We start from the raw sequence: 18,602 nt of genomic DNA, 5'->3' as shown, positions 1-18,602 counted from the left end.
TTTCCTGAGTTCTGGTTACATGTTCCTGCTTCTTTGCATGTTTCATAATTTTTTTTTGTTTGGAGACTAAAGTATACTAAAATAAAGTATAATATTTTGTTTTGTTTGTTTTCCAGAACATGCAAACCCACTCCTCTGTCTTGCAGATAGGGTGAGAGGCTCTCTCAGTCAGATTCCTCCTTGAGTCTGGTTGGGCTGCAGCCTTCATTAGACTGAGAGTTTACCTGTATAAGTCCATTTGTCTTCCAGCTTTTCGATCTGCTCAGTGTTTGAATTGGGAGGAGGTTGGATTAGAGTTTCAGATATTTTTGGTTCACTGTGCATTCAACTCCTCAGGGCCCCCAAATCCAGTCACCATGATCATCATGAAGCTGAGTGGGACTAAGTGATTTGTCTCTGCTTACCTGCCCTGTCTTCATGACTCCTTCCTTCCTTGGCAACATTTTTGACAGGGCAGCATTGTTGGGTTGAGTAATTTATTTTTGCATTTGGGGTTCTTTCAGATTCCACATCATCCTGCCAGCCCACACAGTCTGTGGCAACTCTGTACTTTGTAAGTTTGGCTGAACTGGAACTATGTTTCCAAGAATTTCCTTCCTTGTGCATCTAGGTTAGTTTAGGCCGTAAGAGACATTTTGCACAAGGCTTGGCAGATAGAAGTGAAGCTGCAGGTACCTTGTTGGACATTCTGAAGGTTAGCAAGGGCACCAGGAGCGCTTGCCTCAATGGCCAGCTCTTTAGCTCCCATGAGATCCCCTTCTTCTCTGAGTTGTAGGTCAGCTGCACGTGCACCTCTGAGGCGGAGGCTATTAGCTTTTCCCATAACTCGTCCAGAGCATTCAGTTTGGAAAGTGTGAGCGACAGCTGTGGATTCCAGTTCGTCCTCATAAGTTCCAGTTCATCCTTGTGATTCCAACTTGTGCTTTCCTTTGTCCACATTCAATTTTCCTTTCTGGCTGCCCGTCTGGCTGACCTCTAGTGATTTCAAGCTTAATACTAGTTACAGAGGCAACAGCCTGTGGGGACTGTCCCACCAGTGCCTCATACTGTGTAAGGTCAAACTCAGGAAATTAATCCTTGATTCTGTACCCCGCTTCTCTGATAGTAGCCGTTCTGTTTCTCTGATTGACACTGACTGCTACACAGTCATCTAAGGCTAGGTTGGTTCCTCCTCATTCGTGGGCAGTCTCTCCCCTCAGGGATGCCACATGCATTCCAGACTGGTTCCCCATCCCTTCTCAGGTAGGGCAGCCGCTGTGGCCCTCTACTTACCTATGACATGCTCATTTCTTTTCGGAATTCAGTTCATCGAGGCTTCCTTCTACCCTTTGCTCTTTGCTAGACCCATAGAGAAGTAGGATTTTAAGTTTTGTCCAGATTTTTCTCGTTGTTACCACAGGATCAAAAGTCTTTTCCATTCTTCTACATTCTGAATATCAGCAAAGCTCTGGAAAATGTCCTTAAAGGGGGGTGTGGGCCCTTCTCATCCTCTTTCCCCCTTTCTGGGCTGGGAACACACGTGACTAGTGCTACATCAGCTGTCTTAGTCTTGGCAGCAGAGAGCCCTCCTAGCTCTGGCACAGGGCAGAAAGGGAGGAATAAGGGGACTGCTATACAAACCCTGGACTGCTGACTTCCAGAATCTTGATATGGGAAACTAAGACCTTGAGCGCTTAAGCCATGGATACTTTTCATTTTCTGATTCATGCAGCCAAACTTATTTCCAGAGCATAGAACCAGCTTCTGGGATTTTGTGGGGCTACTCAGGGTAGGTAGTGAAGGGGAGAATGATAGAAGGTGGAAGCAAGCCAGAAGGCTCTACAAAGACAGGGTAGCTGGGGAGGGGACAGGATGTAACTAGTCTAAGACCAGGGTGGCTGAGGTGGAAGGGGGGCTACGAGGTATGCTGGGAGGTTTGCAGGGAGAAAATGTATATTATTTTTAAGCAGCCTTGGTTTGTGTTGTGTGATGTAGCTTCCCCTTTGATAGTTCCCAAAGAGGCCTTCTGTAATGGACCTACATTTCTTTCCAAAGCTGTAAGGAGTTGGGTCTGGGTTTCTTTAGGTGCAGCCCTGTGCTGAGACGGGCCCAGTTTTATTTAGGTTCCAGAAAATAATTTGAAGGGAGCCCTAGCACTGAAGGTGATTTGGTTACTGAGTGTCCCCTGGGGAGGGATAGTTCAACAGCGTCAGGGCCACAGAATGTCCAATCTGGAAGGGTCTTGGGCAGCCATCCACCTACACCCCTCTGTTGCAGATGGAGGCAGTATCTGCCTTGATTGAGACTTGCTCTCACTGCCCATTTTCTCCTTTGGACCAGGTTGTTTAATGGCTGGACTTCCCATCTCAGCTTCTAGGAACTCATCCCCTCTCAGCCTAGCTAGGAGTCAACAATCAACAAACTCAACCTTATCTGTATCTCTATTTCCCAAATGGGAATTCAGCCTTGTGAACTTGACACACATGATTTTTATCATTCCTAGCATCTTCATTGAATGACTGGAATGGAAGGGAACTCCCTTGGCCAACCCAGGGGAGGAAACTGTGGCCCATGGAGGGGAAGTGACTCATCCAAGGGCATATAGCCAGTGGGACCTGGGCTGGCATTAGAACGTAACAGCTCATAGCTCATGATCCAGAGCACTTCCCACACCCTCAACGCGAGGTGGTATGGAGCGAGGGAAACAACATTAGAAGCCAGTTAGACTGGCTTTTTATTCTGGCTACCCTCTGAATTATTGCTGACCTTCTTTCCATCCCTTTGGAGGCTTTCCTCTCCTTCGTGGCAGCAGAGAGATGGAAGGCAGCTGCAGCAGCGGATTTACCCTGACCGCAAAAACAAATTCCACCATCTCCCAGTCCTTTCCTATACTGATGGTCCCAGGTAGAACAGGTGAGGCAACATGAATTCATAAGAATGCTTTATTTAACTCAGTGGTTCTCAATGGAAGGGGGAGATTTTACATACACACCCCTTCCCCTCCACTTGCCCTGGAATATTTGGCAATGCCTGGAGACAATTTTGGTTGTCACAAGGGGGTTTGGGATGGAATTGGAGAATGCTACTGGCATCTAGTGGGTAGAGGCCAAGGATGCTGCTAAACATCCTACAATGTACAAGACAGCCCCCCCCCCGACCCCCATGACAAAGGATCATCCAGGCTGAGTTGGTAATACCCTGATAACCTAACCATGAAAGCAGTAGGAGCTGTATCAGGTCTGTGGCACCAAAGAGGCACCAAGCACACAGGCTCAGTACAGGCCCTTTCAGTTACAGCTTAAGTCCATCTGTGATCTCATTCTTCATCCACATCCTAATTGTTTCCCCAGTGTCCCCCATTCGCAAGTGTGGAACTATAAAGACTAGAACTTCCCGAACTGTAATGTGCGTGTGAATCATCTGGCGATCTTGATAACTTGCAGATTCCGGTTTGGCGAGTCTGGGATGGGGTCCGAGATTCCGCATTTCTAACGTCTTGGGTGATGCCAAGGCTGCTGGTCCCCAGACCAGATTTGAGTAGCAGTGAGTAAGACCATGTGTTGCTCTTCCCCTGATGACTGTTTACTTCCTGCATGTGGCTTTCCTTATTGTATCACTAACATGCTGGGGGGCGGCATGTTTTGTCACTGGGATACCCTGGAGACGGGCTGCCAAGTTCAGTCTCAGCTGGACCCTCTGCTCTACTGTCTGTATTCCAACTTGGCTCACCTCCTCTCGAGGTTGTAAGAATGTAAACAAAAAGCCCAGGAGATTTGATGGAGTAATGCCGGCCAGTTCCTCCGAGTTATTCTGTCAGCTTTCCCCAATAGCCCCTCTGAATGAACTCACGTAACATATTTCATTTCCACTAACTAAGTCTAATAAATTTCCCTCCTAAAATAAAACATTAAAAAAATATTTATTTAATTTGGCTGCGCCGGGTCTCAGTTGTAGCACGTGGGATCTTCGTTGCGGCATGTTAGTTGCGGCATGCGGACCTCTCAGTTGCAGCATGTGGACCTCTTAGTTGTGGCATGCATGTGGGATTTAGTTCCCTGACCAGGGATCAAACCTGGGCCCCCTGCATTGGGAGCGTGGAGTACTGCCCACTGGACCACCAAGGAAGTCCTAAAATAAAACATTTTAATTTTGATGAATAGTACTCAATTCTCCCACCAAATATCAATATCTTTAAAATTTCATATATCTCTATAAAAAGAAGTCGACTGCTGCACCCTTAGCTCATGATCAATATTCTCTGTTAACCAACATCAGCAAGTCACTCAACCATCTGAGCTTCACTTTTCTCACATGGAAAATGGAGCTAATAATTCCTACTTTGCAGTGTGATAGGCATTACCTACAATCATGCTATCTTTCTCTTGCTAGCTGATCTGGCTTAATCAGATGTGGTAAGATGACAGACACGGAAACAATTGCCTTGAAAGAAGAGTTTATTACTCACAGTTCCCCAAACAAGGGGGCACACAGTGCCCTGCAGGGCCACATGGGGAAGCACCTGGGTGGGCCAGGAGTGAAGGAGTGAAGGAGTGAAGGGAGAGCATGGTCAGAGCGTTTATTGAGGTTTCCATGGGAAGGAATGCATGGGCAGGGTAGGCAAGTTTGAGCAAGTTTAGGATTGTATAGTTTGAATAACATCAGTGGGCTCTGGGCTATAAGGGTGGTCTCTATATGTCTGGCACCCGGCCTGGTGGTGATTTAGGGCAGGGGAAACATTAACATGGTATTAGAAAGCTAGATAAAGGAGGAGGTGGATTTATGGGCTTTGGATTGGTTCGGTTTGCATAGGAATAGCATACGGAAGGCAAGGTGTTTGCTGTCTTTAGGAATTAGTCAGCCCTGGGAGGGTCAGTCTCTCCAAGATCAGCAAGGCCCCAAGATGTCAAAGCATTATAAAATACAGCAAATAAAAAATTAAATAAAAAACTTGATCAATACATGGTGTCAAGCATGGCTTTGGTCATTAACACCGCCCCCCCCCTTACAGACTGCTCCTCACCACCTCAACTGAAGAGACAACTTATGTAAATGCGGTGGCTTCCAACCAGATGGCTGCCCCTATGTCCCTCCTCTGGAAGACTTCTCCTGCTGCCTCTTCTTTGTAGGAAGTCAGTGATAGCGCTGCTTCCAATTCACAGAATTTCCAAATGGCTGTGTAATCATAGACCCATGTAAGCATGAGCCCTGGTGTTCACAGGAAGAGGAGAAAAATTCCAGCTCCTTGCCCTTGTGAAGCCGAATGACTGCTTCTGCATTTCCTTTTCATGCTGGTAGAATAAGGCTAATTTTGACTTCCCAGCAGCTTTGACTCCAAGTGAATAACTAGAAGCAGCAAGCAACAGGATTGGGACCTGCTGGTGCAGTTAGAAATAAACAGCATGTGCATGGATTCCAGAGGAAAGCTGCTCTTTGTGGGGGAGGAGAGAGGGGTGGTGGGTACTGGGAACAGACGAATCTTCATCCTGCCTTAGCACTAGGGCTGCTTCTCAGAAAGAGAGCTCACAGCACTATAGAACTGCCTTCCTTGTGAAGTTTAAAAAGCTCAAGAGAAGCGATGTCAACAAACAGCCATTTGAGGACAGCGGGGGTGTATGGGGGCTGGTGAGGCAGGTGTCATTATTACCTTGGAGCTCAGTGGGACACTTGGGCTGCTGGGCTCCCCGTTGCTGGGCTGCCTCAGGGGAGAGGGGGCCTGCACCCGGTAGGGTGCTTTTGATTGCAATGAACAGATGAACCAACTTAACGTAGCTTCCAGGGTTGTCTGACATTGCACTTCAGAAGGTCATCACGGATGCTTGGTCCTTTCTACCTCTCTCTTCCTCCATCCACAGTGTCAGTTTTGTTCTAGGGCTGGTTCCCTTCTTTGTAGGATTGCTGCCAGCAGCAAGCTGGGCTATCTTCTTCCCCATTTATTTTAGGAAGAGAGAGAAGCTTCCTAGTCTTGTTCTTAAAAGTAAGGAAGCATAAGACATGAAGCCCTAGCAGACTTCTTATCGTGTCTCATTGGCTAGAACTGTTCCCCAGGCCCAGGGGAATGGCATATGCTGATCAGCTTAGGCCTGAGCTCTTGCTCCAGCTGCTGAAGAAGGGAGATGGGATTTCATTTTCATTGGGTTTGCATTGACTAAATGGGGCCCACCTGGAGGCAGGGTCAGTCCCTGAAACTGAACTGTGGCCACACAGTGGGGGAGGGGGATAGATATCGGGGAGTCAACCACCACGTCGACTGTAGCATCTTATCACTGGAGCCAGGAGATGTGGGCTCAACCACTTGCTAGCTGTGTGACTTTGGGCAAGTGGCTTAACCTCTCTGAGCCTGTTTTTCACATTTTTTTTTTTAAATGGGAGAAAAATATGTTTTACTTAATTTTCAGACCGTGAGGGTCAATGAGGTATTGGGTGTAAAAGCCCTTTTAAGGTGCACATGTGAGGAATCAGGAACATGTGTCTCTTGACCAGCTCCTTCCAGATAAATTAAGCAGACCAATCCCTGCCTACTAGAGATGATGGTTCAAGATGGTGCAGAAGCAGAGAGAAGAGGGGTTTACAGATGAGAATGAGTTAAGGGCAAAATAGGAAGACTGGAGAAGTGAAAGGAGTCCAAGAAAGTGACGCCGTGTCCTTCTTTGTGCCACTGCTGCTGATGTGAACTTTGATCACTTGGTCCGGGTGGTGTCCGCGAGACTTCTCCACTTTCATAGTTAATGTTTTCCCCTTTGTAAGTAATTAGCATTTTGTGGGGAAGTCTTTGAGACTGTGTAAATATTTTGTTTATCCTCAAATTTTTATCCACAAGTTTTAGCATCCGCTAATGATTCTTGCCTGAATTATTATTATTAATTATTACTATGATGCTTGCCAAATTGAGATTGTCTAACTGTATCATTCCCTATTTTATTAGCCTCTGTCCCAGCTTAAATCTAAGAGCCTGAGTCTCATCCTTGGTCTTAAATGGGGCATTTTTGGTTTTCAGTGGAACTAAACTCCTAACCACCTCTGCCTCCTTCTAGACCTGCAGCCAAATAGCTCCAACCTTCAGTTCATTTAATGTTTTATTTTCTTGAGTTTTGGTCCTTGGAGATATTTATTTTGTTTTTAATGAGGGTGTGTCTTTTTAATTTTCTCTTTTTATATTTCATTTGTTATTACTTTGAATTTGGGATTGGGGCATGATGCTCAATATAGGTACTTGAATGACATTTTGTCTGGATTCCATAAAAAAAGGGAGGTGGTGGTTGCTCAGAGGGATGTCAACAAAAAATTATGTCCTACTTTAGTCATATATGCCAGGGTGGCAATAGAGGAATGACAAACAGACCACTGGGCAGTGATTCAAGAATCCTTGGACTTATTTCCTGTAATATCCTCTATCTGCTAACTTGCTGTGTGACAGTGGACAAATGACTTAGGTTCTCTGGGCCTCAGTGCCCTCCATTGAAAAATAGTGCTGTTAGACTACTTAACCTACAAGGTCCTTGTCAGCTCTAGAGTTCCAGGAGTCTACAGGGGATAGTTTAAAACAATGCTCTCTGTTACAGTTGGAAGGACTGTTGAGAGTATTTGTTCAGTTCAGGCAAATGGTAAATGTGTCGGCCACTCTAATGAAATGAGTACATTTTTGCTCTAAATGTCATGGATGTTTATTATCAGATTAAACTACAGCAGATCTAATTTTAGCTCTTCCAATTCAAGAGGAGCAATGAAGATTAAATGTTAGGCATAATTAAAGATGCAGATGTAGTTATATTGAATTATAAACCTCATTAAGTGCAACGTCCCAGGAAGGCCCCTGAGACCAGCTACAAAGGACTTCTAGTTGCAACGCTGCAGTTAATAAAATATTGTAAAGTAGATTTCACTCCAAAAATATTACGACTTGGATGCAAGGAGTTTTTAAAAGCATGGCTGGAGTTGGTTTCAGGGGTAATTTCTTTGCAGATGGTTGGAAGGGAAAACTTTTCCTCAGTATCTCCACAGAGAGCCTCATCATTGGGGCTCGGTGCTCCCCCCTCAATCTCCCAACGTGGGTTCTAGTCTCCTGGGTCAGCAAGAAGGGCAACTTCAAGGTCAGTCAGATTTCATTCCAGAGTCAGTAGTAAGTGGAGTTGGTGGAGAGAGCAGAGGTTTACTACGGACTAGAAAGCCATGTTTTTATATATGTAGAGAGAAAGGTTCTCTTGGTGACATTTTCTTTTCTGTCTGTAAGGATAATACATTATCATTTTACAAATTCATACAGTACAGAATAGGATAAAGAAGTAAAAAAAATCCAACTACTTCAAGATAATCACTGTTAATATTTTGATGCATGGATCTCTCCCTCCATCCCTCCCTCCCTCTCTCTCATATTCAATAAAAACAATGGATCCACCTTAAAACCTGTTTTTCCATCTACTTTTTCATTTAACATGAAGTAGACATCTTTCCATGTCAATAAATATTGATATATATTACCTTTTCTAATGGCTAATGATATTCCATTGTATGGATTTAACTTTTGAAAACAAATCCACCATTACTGAGCACTTAGATCTTTCCAAAAGAAGTTTTCTGTTTTTTAACTATTGTAAATAACACTGTAAGGGACATCCTTATTCATGCATCTTTGCATCTTCATTGGATTACCTCCTTAGGATAAGTTCCTAAAAAAGGATTAGGCAGGGTCAGTTATCTAGTTGCATAATAATGCTGTGCAATGAACGACCTCAAACTTAGTAGCTTAAAACAATAAGCATTTATTTTGCTCTTGAGTCTGGGGGTTGGCAATTTAGGTGGTGCTTGACTGGGCTGTTCTGGGCTTGGCTGGCCTCACTCACATGTCTGTAGTCAGCTGCAGGTTGGGTGGCCTCAGCTGGTCTTGGCTGGGACAGTCCGGGTGTCTCAGCTTTGCTCTGTGGCCCAGACATGTTCTCAGGGCAAAGGCAGAAGAAGAGGGAAAGCAGAAACAAGTAAGGGCTTTTTTAAGTGTCCGCTTGAGACCAGTCCACTAACATCGCATTGGCCAAAGCAAATCACGTGGCTGACTGCAACCTTAAGAGGTAAAGATGGGAGGAACCACAAAGTCACGTTTCAGAAGGCTTGGATACAGGGTGGGGCGTTGATGTGGGGTCTCCCCCATTGGCAGTCAAAGCACATGCACATTTAACATTTTGATGCATACTTACGCACTGTCCAGCTGATGGGACCTGTTTACACTGCCACCAATGATGATGAGCTACCCTTTGTGGAGTCTTCAGTTAATGGGCCCAACTTCTGCTTCCTGATGGGCATTCTCTGCTCAGGGAGACCCGTCTCTCTCCTCGCTGTCCCATGAGCATCTCATGCTGATTTTTCTCCAGGCTCCTGCTGCTTTCTCCTATCTCAAATGTTCTTCCTCCGTCTATCCTACCCATGTCCCACCCACCGTATATCCAAATCCTGCACATTTTTCAAGGCTCACCTCTATCAACTCTGCAACTCCCAGGGATGTTGCCTTCCTCTGAGCTGTGGTAGAGCAGGTAGGGTGACCAACTTGTTCCAGTCTGCCCAAGATTTTACTGGTTTTAAAAACGTAAAGTCCTGCATCTCAGGAACTCCCTCAGTGCTGGGCAAACCCAGCCAGTTGGTCACCATAAGAGAGGGGGTTGGCAAACTTTCAAGGGTCAGACAGTGACTATTTTAGGCCACATGATCTCTGTTTCAACTACTTGGCTCTGCCAATGCAGCATGAAAGCCACCATAGACAGTATGCCCCAAATGGGTGTGTCTGTGTTTCAATAAAACTTTATTTACAGAAACAGGCAGTGGACTGTTTGCTCCATGTGCCATAGTTTTCTGATTCCTGCTTTAGGGCTTAACATTTGTTCTGCACAATTTAATCCTACATCATATTTTCTCTTATGTTGTTTCATGTGGATTTGTCTTGTCTCCTTGTTTGGAATGTAAGGGAAGTATAATATCTTGACAGCATGCTCTGTCACTTAACAGCTATGTGAACCTTTCTGGCCTCAGTTTCCTCATCTGTCAAATGGGATAATACATAATGGTATTGACCTCATAGGGATTTCTGAAGATTAAATGAGTTAATCTTTGTACAGACCCTGGTGCACCTGGCACATCGTGAGGACTCAGTAAATGTGAGCAGCTACCATCACCACCACCACTACCATGATCAACCCATGTGACTTCTGGAGGAGCTAGCACAGTTCTGGTTACAGAAGAGGCTCAGTAAATAGAATCATAAAGATAGATGATGTTAAAGAGGGAAGGCTCTTCAAGAATGTCTCATTTAGGGCTTCCCTGGTGGCGCAGTGGTTGAGAGTCCACCTGCCGATACAGCGGACGTGGGTTTGTGCCCTGGTCCGGGAAGATCCCACATGCCGTGGAGCAGCTGGGCCCGTGAGCCATGGCCGCTGAGCCTGTGCGTCTGGAGCCTGTGCTCCGCAATGGGAGAGGCCACAACAGTGAGAGGCCCGCGTACCGCTAAAAAAAAAAAAGAATGTCTCATTTAACACCCTCAGTTTAGAGATGAGCATTGTGGAGTTACTCCTGTGCTAAGGACGGTGGGATGCTATCCATCACAACCGACAGTGCCCCCCCCAGATGTTACTCACCTTCATCCCGTGGTTACCCATCAGCCCCTGCATGCCCAGAGGCCAAATTCCAGCTTCTATGTCATGGGCAGTCCACGGAGAAGGCCAGCTTTTGTCTTGTTTTCGGTCCTCTGGTCTTTTCCTTGGGATGGTGTTCACTCACCTGAGCTGTGCAGGTGAGGCTTAGAAGAGGACCAACCTGAGGTTGTAGCTGGGAGGTCCAGCACAGGCGGAGTCAGGTGCTAGTAGTGTGTTGAAAGTGGTCAGAACTAAGGCCGTGGGTGCACAGGTGTGCTGGGCTTGCCTCAAGTTGGGGCCTGGCATGTGGTGTGCGGGGAGACACTTGGCTCAGGCAGGTCAGACAGGGCCCTGGACTACACTGTGCCCTTCTCTTAGGGTGGGAGGCAAGAAGGGGAGACCCCATGGGAGATGCTGGTCCAGTGACCCCTTTGGTCAAGTCTCTGCCACCTGGTTCTTCTTTAGGCGCATCTCATCGGGATACTTCTTCCATCCTGGTGCTGGTTCAGCTTTGATCTGGGAAAATAAAATGCCAGGCTGCTGGGTCCCCAGCTGCCATCTTCTGCAGCAAGAGTGAGACTTCATGATCCTGCTGGCTCAGGCGCACTTCATTTCCCGGTAATTAAACAAGTGGAGATCAAAGCCGACAAATCTCCCCCATCTCTCAGCGCAGTAGATGAAAGGTAAATATTTCCAGCAACAGTTTTTTTTTTCCTCATTAAAAGTGAGATGTGAAATGTCTTCTCCTTACTTTGAAGAATACTGATAAGTTCAAGGTCACTCCAGCTAAGATATTTAGTTTGACTATCTTTATTATTCCACACCAATTGTTGGTCTGTAAAAAATTGGGTTAACTTGAGGGGATTGCAGAGGCTAAATCATAGCAAATAAGTCAGAAGACAAAGGAAAGTAAAGAATGATACCAAGATGGTAACTGGTCCGCACTGTGGGAACCTACACCTTGTGTATTATCTTCTCGTTGCCGGGCAGGTGCAAGGGCTTCTGAGGCCAGTATCTAAGATGGGTCCAGGAGTCCTACATATGGAATCTCAGGCAGATGGCCTGATGCTCTCCCGGCTGGGCTCCAGAAGAGACCATTGAGATCTGCTGTTTTCTTTGTAAACGAAAGAACCCATCCCTGAGGCCATGAATCTGGGGGAGCTGGTCTATACAACCTGGGTCCACAAATGCCTGCTGGGTGTCATCAGGCTCTTTTCAGTGCAAAGAACAGACCTCCCTTGAGCAGGTGGCTACTGTAAAGACACTGCAGGGACTCGGAATCAGAACAGGAACTCGAGTATGGCTCAAGGAGCCCACAGAGCCTCGGGAAGGAAGAAGACAGCTGCTTCCTGCTCTCTTCTGACTGCCCTCCCTGGCTTATCCATCCTTGCTGCCTCCTCCGACTTCCACCTGCTCACCAGCTCCCGGGGCTGCTCTGAGTGCAGGCCTCCCCCATGTCCCCTCTGTCCGTCTCTCACAGCTCACCTCTTCAGTCCCTCGTTCTCCGGTTCCAGACTCCAGAGAGAGAGGGAGAGAGAGATCTGGCTGACCTGGGCTGTCCTGTGGAGTGAAGTCACAGGTTTCTGGCCAGGCTGGGGGTGTTCCAGGCCACGCCCCCACCCAGCTAGCTGTAAGGGTGGGGCCTTGTCCCCAGAGTCACACGGTAAAAACATGACAGCTGCCCCTCAGCAGCAGATGTGGGTGTGAGATTCTCCTCATGAGGGACTCTGGTGGTGTGAGGCTGCGATGGGCGTTTTAAGGGGTGTCAGAGCGGGACCAAGAGGCTGATGGCTTGGGTTGGACTCTTGGCTGGCTTTTTATCAGCTGTTTTGTTGGTTTGTTTTTGAGATGTAATTCACATACCATAGTATTCACCGTTGTTTTTTTTTTTTAATTAATTTATTTATTTTTGCGGTACGCGGGCCTCTCGCCGCTGTGGCCTCTCCCGTTGCGGAGCACAGGCTCCGGACGCGCAGGCTCAGCGGCCATGGCTCACGGGCCCAGCCGCTCCGCGGCATGTGGGATCTTCCCGGACCGGGGCATGAACCCGTGTGCCCTGCATCGGCAGTCGGACTCTCAACCACTGCGCCACCAGGGAAGCCCCTATTCACCGTTTTAAAGTGCACAATTCAGTGGTTTTCATTATATTTACGAGGCTTGGCGACCATCACCACTGTCTAATTCCAGAACATTTGCATCACTCGCTGCACTCAGGGATTTCCCCGGCGGTCCAGTGGTTAAGGTTCCGTGCTTCCAGGTGCCCGGACGAGGGACGGAGCTGGGAGACGGCGTCCGGAGCGGCTCGCTGGCTCGCGTTGGCACCCGTCGCATCTGGGGCTTTCCGGAGCCGGCTGAGCCCGAGGAAAGGTGATGAGGTCTCCGACGGACGGCGGACGTGGCGGCTCAGTACCATGAGGTCAGTCACCGTTAATCTCAACGGCGCCGTTTTGCCCAAACCGGTGAAAGGTCCTTCTCCCTTCTCCGTGTGTTCTCCCTGTGATCCCCTTTCTCTCTGTCGGGATGCTCATTAGCAAGAACTTTGCTGCCCTGCTTGAGGAGCATGAGATATTTTTGTTCCGGAGGATGATGACGATGACTAACAGGGCATGGAGGAAGCGTAGAAAGGAGAAAGTCCTGACTCAAGAAATGGTGATGCTCGCACCCTCTCCTCCTTCCCTGTCAGCACGTGGGAAAGCACCAGGGAAAACCCGCAGCCTCCCAACCCTAGTGAAGCCTCCTGCATGGTCTGTGACCGTAGCTCAGATCCCCAGGCTCCGGGAGGCTCCTGGAGATGTGCTGCCCACCGAGCATAATCAAATTATGAATAAACATAATAAATATCAAAAAAAAAAAAAAAGGATTCTGTGCTTCCACTGCAGGGGGCACGGGTTCCAGGAACTAAGATCCCACATGCCGTGCAGTGCTGACAAAAAATTAAAAAAAAATAACTTTGTACTCAAAGCAGTCCCTTCCCGTTTCCCCTCCCCCAGCCAGCCACTGATCTACTTTCTGTCCCTATGGATTTGCCTTTTCTGGACATTTCATGTAAATGGAGTCATACAATATGTCGCTTTTTGTGTTTGTCTTCTTTTACTTAGCATAATAATTTCAAGGTTTGTGTATATTGTGTAGCACGAATCAGTACTATGCCTGAATAATATTTAATTTACGGATATACCATATTTCATTTTTCCATTCATCAGTTGACGGACATTTGTGTTGTTTCTACTTTTTGGCTATTATGAATAATGCTGCTGTGAATATTTGTGTACAGTTTTTAGGTGAACACGTATTTTCATTTCTCTTGCGTAGATATCTAGGAGTGGAATTGCTGAGTTATATGACAGTTCTATATTTATCGGGTTTTTTTTGGCCACACCACTTCCTAACCACTGGACCACCAGGGAATTCCCTATATTTATCTTTCTGAGGAGCTGCCAGACTGTTTGCCAAAGTGTCTGCACCATTTTACATTCCCACCAACAGCATACGAGAGCTGCAACTTTTCCATATCCTCGCCAACACTATCTGTCTTTCCGAGTGTAGCCGTCCTGTGGGTGTGAAGTGGTATTTCACTGTGGTTTTGATTTGCATTTCCCCAGTGCCTAATGATTTGAGTGTCTTTTCATGTACTTATTGGCCACTTGATACCTTCTTCGGAGAAATGTCTATTCAAATCTTTGCTCATTAAAAAAAATTGACTTGTCTTTCATTAATTTACTAGCTGTTTGACATTGGGCTCATTGCTCAATCTCTCTGGGACTAAATTTTCTCACCTTAACAGTGCGGGTACCTACCTCTCAAGGTCGTTGGGGACATTACATTGAAGTCACGCATGTCAGTGCTTTCCTTACACAGTGCCTGATCGATGGAAAAAACTCAACTTATTGCGCCACTGTGAAGACTAACTTAATTTCTCAATAGCATAATCTCTCCTCCACAAAGGAAACTGTTTTGCAGGGAGGGAGAAGGGACTTACGGATAACAATTTGATCAGCAGCTGAGAAGCTGTGTCTGGATGGAGAGCGAGGATTCTTATCCCCACCAAGGGACAGACGTCAGTTACAATAGATGCTTAATGCCTTTTTTGCTCAATAGGGTTTCAGGCCAGGGCTGAGGACAATAGAAGAATTTGGGAAGTGACAAAAGGAGATAAGCTGGGGGGACATACACAGAGAACAGAGAATCTTTAAAGGTGGTTTTTATGGAGCTTCACCTTGCAATGTATAAAATGTCTTCCTTGTCTTCCCACCAAAGTGTTAGTAAAATCTACATCTCAGTAAGAATTGTAGAGTTGGATCTTTTTGAGAGAATGCTGTGAAATGCTTCTGGTTGGAGGGGGTGGGGAATGAATGGGGTCAGCCACACCTCAATTGCACCGTGATTAGTGGAAGATGTGAGTCCAGGGAGTGCAGGGGGTCAGGTCCCTTTCCTAGCTGCTCGCTGCTGCTGTGTGATGGGGGGCAGGCTGGCCCCGTCAGCCTCCATGGTTCAGGGTGGGTGTATTCAGGGCAGAGATCTCCTAGCCCTATTGGGTGTGGGTGGTGCTTCGGAGTCGGTCCCCCAATCTACTGAATGAGCATGGGGGGTTTTACTTCTGCTGTGCTGGTGTCACTTCCTCTTGGCTGGTGCATAAACCCACTCCAGGCTGGATCTGTAGCTGGTGCAGTTCCTCTGACAGTGGCCGTCCCCCGGGGCCACAGAAGGGGGTTCTCAGCCTTTCAGATTTCAGTAGGGAGAACTTGTTTTGGCTGGGCACTGCCTGCAAGATGCCTGTGGGCTACAACAATTGTCTCCCATCAACGGGATGCTGAAGTTAAAACTATCCCCATATCAAGAAAGTACTGCCTTGCTGGGGCATGGGCATTTCATGCCCTCAACATGGGATTCCATGTCAACGCTAGGATCATCCCTCTGGGCATGTGTGATGGCTGGCATGTGTGCAAGTACCACCTGAAGAACTATTAGAGAACAAGCTCTCTTATAAAAACACCCAAGAGGACAATTTATTTGTCAGTCCACAAACACAGATTAAATAGCACCTGCTGGGTAACGTGCACGGAAGCAGGCATTGGGGGAAAGACAGAGGTGAATGAGTGAGATCTGCCATTCCATCTAGTGGGAGGGATGGAGTTAGACCAAGAGGGAAACAACATGCAGAGTTCGTGATAGGATGAAATAAACATCATAGTACAGCTCGAAGTAACCTGCTGTGGGTGGAGAGAGCACTTCATTGTAACTGGAGCACGAGGGAAAATGTGGTAAAGGGCGATGGGGCCTTGGGAGGGGGAGGATGCTCCTGGCTGAGGCACTGCCAGGATCAACGTGGCGTAGGTAGATGGTGTGGGGTGTGAGCAGAGAAGGGTGGTTAAGTTCTGGTGGCTGGAGCACAGGAGATGTGGACAGCTGACCGGGAGAGGAGGCTGAAGAGGTGAGCTGCGGCCAGGTGGTGGGAATCTTTGGTGTCAGGCCAAGAGGTTTAGACTTTATTCTGGAGGCAAAAAGGAGACCAAAGAGGGCTTCAAACAGGGGCTGTAGCATGGTCCTGCCTCTTTTTAGGAAGAAAGTGAGACAGAAGGAAGACAGCTAGGAAAGGTGAGAGGCTCAGAAGATTAGTAAAATTAATCGATCATTGTTAATTATATTTAGGAGTGAGAATTCCATTATGGATTTTTTTTTAAAGAAATAGGAGTCCTCATCAGATGCATCCTTATCTCAGACCCATATTGAAATATTTACAATGACTCTGTAATTGAACCCTGAATAATGCTGGCCACTGGAAGATCTCAGGGGCTGGGCTTCAGTGGGTGATGGTGGAGTAGGTATTATTGGGATGGTCCAAGGGAGATAGGAAGCCCTGGTCCAGGATAGGACCAGGTGAGGATGGAGTGGAGGGTGGATGAAGGAGAGGATATGAAGTAAAGCTGATTAGACTCTGAGTCCCTTTGGGGCAGGGGCCAGGTCTTCTGTTTCCTGCACAAGGTCTGGGGCATAAAGAAGGGGCCTGCTCCATCCTCAGAGATCAACCATCCCCATCCCCAAGTCATCATTCTATCAGGTGGTCCCTCCCTCTTCTTGGATCCACGGGAAGATAGAGCAGCTGGGCAGTTTGGAAATTCTGTAATGAGCTGGTCAGGACAGCGGGGAAACGTCATGACCGTCTTCTGGCCTTGGTCATGGGCCTGTAATCTGGGCCCACTCTCGAGGCTTCAGCACCTTCGAGACACAGAGCGAGCACCTGCCTTACAGGACAGAGGCACAGGGGCTTCGAATGTCCCGAGTTTGAACAAATGGGAAGGGGAGAGGGAGGTCTGCTTTTCCTTCTTCTTCTTTTGAGCCTTTCCTGGAGGTCTATGAGTTTGTTAAGGGCCCTGGTTCTCCTAGACCCACCCATAAAGGTCTGGGGTGGTGGATGACCCAGAACCTGTAATTTTAACAAGTGAGTCCGATGCCTTCCAAAGTTTGAGCACTACTGATATGGGAAAAATTTTCTAAGGAAAAGGAAGCGTCTGTGTATTTAAACCCAAACATACTAGGGTTCAAATGACCTTGAACAGAAGAAGCCATTGGATTCTCTTTTCTTGCGGGAAACTGCCAAGAAATTTGAGTATTTAGAAAAAGTCCTTGCAGGTTGGTACGAGCAATTGTCACCTTTTCGTAACTAATATGCTGCCTGAATTTCTGTCGAGCAGCCTGTGCATATGGAAGAGCCATGTTACAAGCAATAATCCCAGCTAACCTGATTCTACCCCAGCTGTACGCACAGCATCTCTAGCATTTCCCATGAGGTAACTTAAACATGTTCTCATCCACCAGGTGGCGCCATGGGCTTCCCAAGGTGCCGCTAGGCATTGGCCATCTTCCACCAGGCACTGATACCCCAGAATTGGCATCATCACCCCCACTGAAGCCTGGGCTCTGAGGTTTTCCAGTGGCCAACACTATTCAGAGTTCAACTGCAGAGTCATGTAAATATTTCAGTATGTGTCTGAGATAAGGATGCATTGGATATTTCTAAAAAGACATACCCAAATAGAACTACCACCCCTAAAAGAAATTTGTAATGATTTCTTTCTTTTTTTTTTTTGTCATGTGGGATCTTCCCAGACCAGGGCACGAACCCGTGTCCCCTGCATCGGCAGGCGGACTCTCAACCACTGCGCCACCAGGGAAGCCCTGTAATGATTTCTTAATATCATCCAATACCAAGTCCGTGTTCAAATTTCCAGTTGTCTCATAGATGTCAAATTTTTTAAACATTTTGCTTATCTGAATCAGGATCCGCAAAATTTCATACATCGTGACTGGTTCATCTGTTTCTAAATTTGTCGTTCTTTTATTCTACAGTCTCCCCCTCCATCTGTTTTTTTCCTTCTTGCAATTTAATCATACAAGAAACCAGGCTGTTTGTGGGGCTTCCCCAGTCTGGGCTTTGCTGATTGCAGCCCCTTGGTGTCCTTTAACATGCTCTTCTGCTGTATTTCCTATAAACTGGTAGTTGAATCCAGAAGCTTGATCAGGTTCAAGTTCGTGGTTTTTTTTAGTCATTACTACTTCATAGGTGGTGCTGTGTTCTTCTATCAGAAGGCAGTTAATGTCTGATTCTCTCTCTCTGTCTCTCTCTCTCTCTCTCTCTCTCTATCCCTGTAGCTATCTCTATCTCTCTGTGATATTAGCAGCCATTGAGGAGCAATGCTTAGGTCCATTAGTTTATTAGGGACTGCAAAATGGGACATTCTAATTCTATCATTGTTCTTTATTTATTAGCTCAGTTACTTCCATAATGAGAAATGTCCCTCAATCAACTCTTTGCTTCCTCAGTGGCACAGTCCTTTCTGGAAAGATAGGTTAAATGCTTGATTGCTTTAATTTTATCAGTTTTCAAAATAAGAAATGGGTTCTCTAGCATCCTCTGATGGTAACCAGTTAGGTTTAGCACCATTAATGAGCTCATGGATTTAAGTATGTTTGGTGTGTTTCGATCCACGGCAGTTATTACCCTTAGGGATGCTC

General features: G+C 46.7%; 1 pseudogene; it reads left to right on the top strand.

Moving 5' to 3' along the window:
* Positions 1-17,781, top strand: part of LOC149747331 (uncharacterized) — a 123,742-nt pseudogene extending 105,961 nt beyond the window's left edge.
* Positions 17,782-18,602: the final 821 nt, after the last annotated feature.

Source organism: Delphinapterus leucas, chromosome 16 (assembly GCF_059928025.1).
Source record: "Delphinapterus leucas isolate spDelLeu-1000000601 "Yukka" chromosome 16, BTC_Dleu_Yukka2, whole genome shotgun sequence".
Classification (NCBI taxonomy): domain Eukaryota; kingdom Metazoa; phylum Chordata; class Mammalia; order Artiodactyla; family Monodontidae; genus Delphinapterus; species Delphinapterus leucas.
This window is presented reverse-complemented; position numbering and strand designations above follow the sequence as displayed.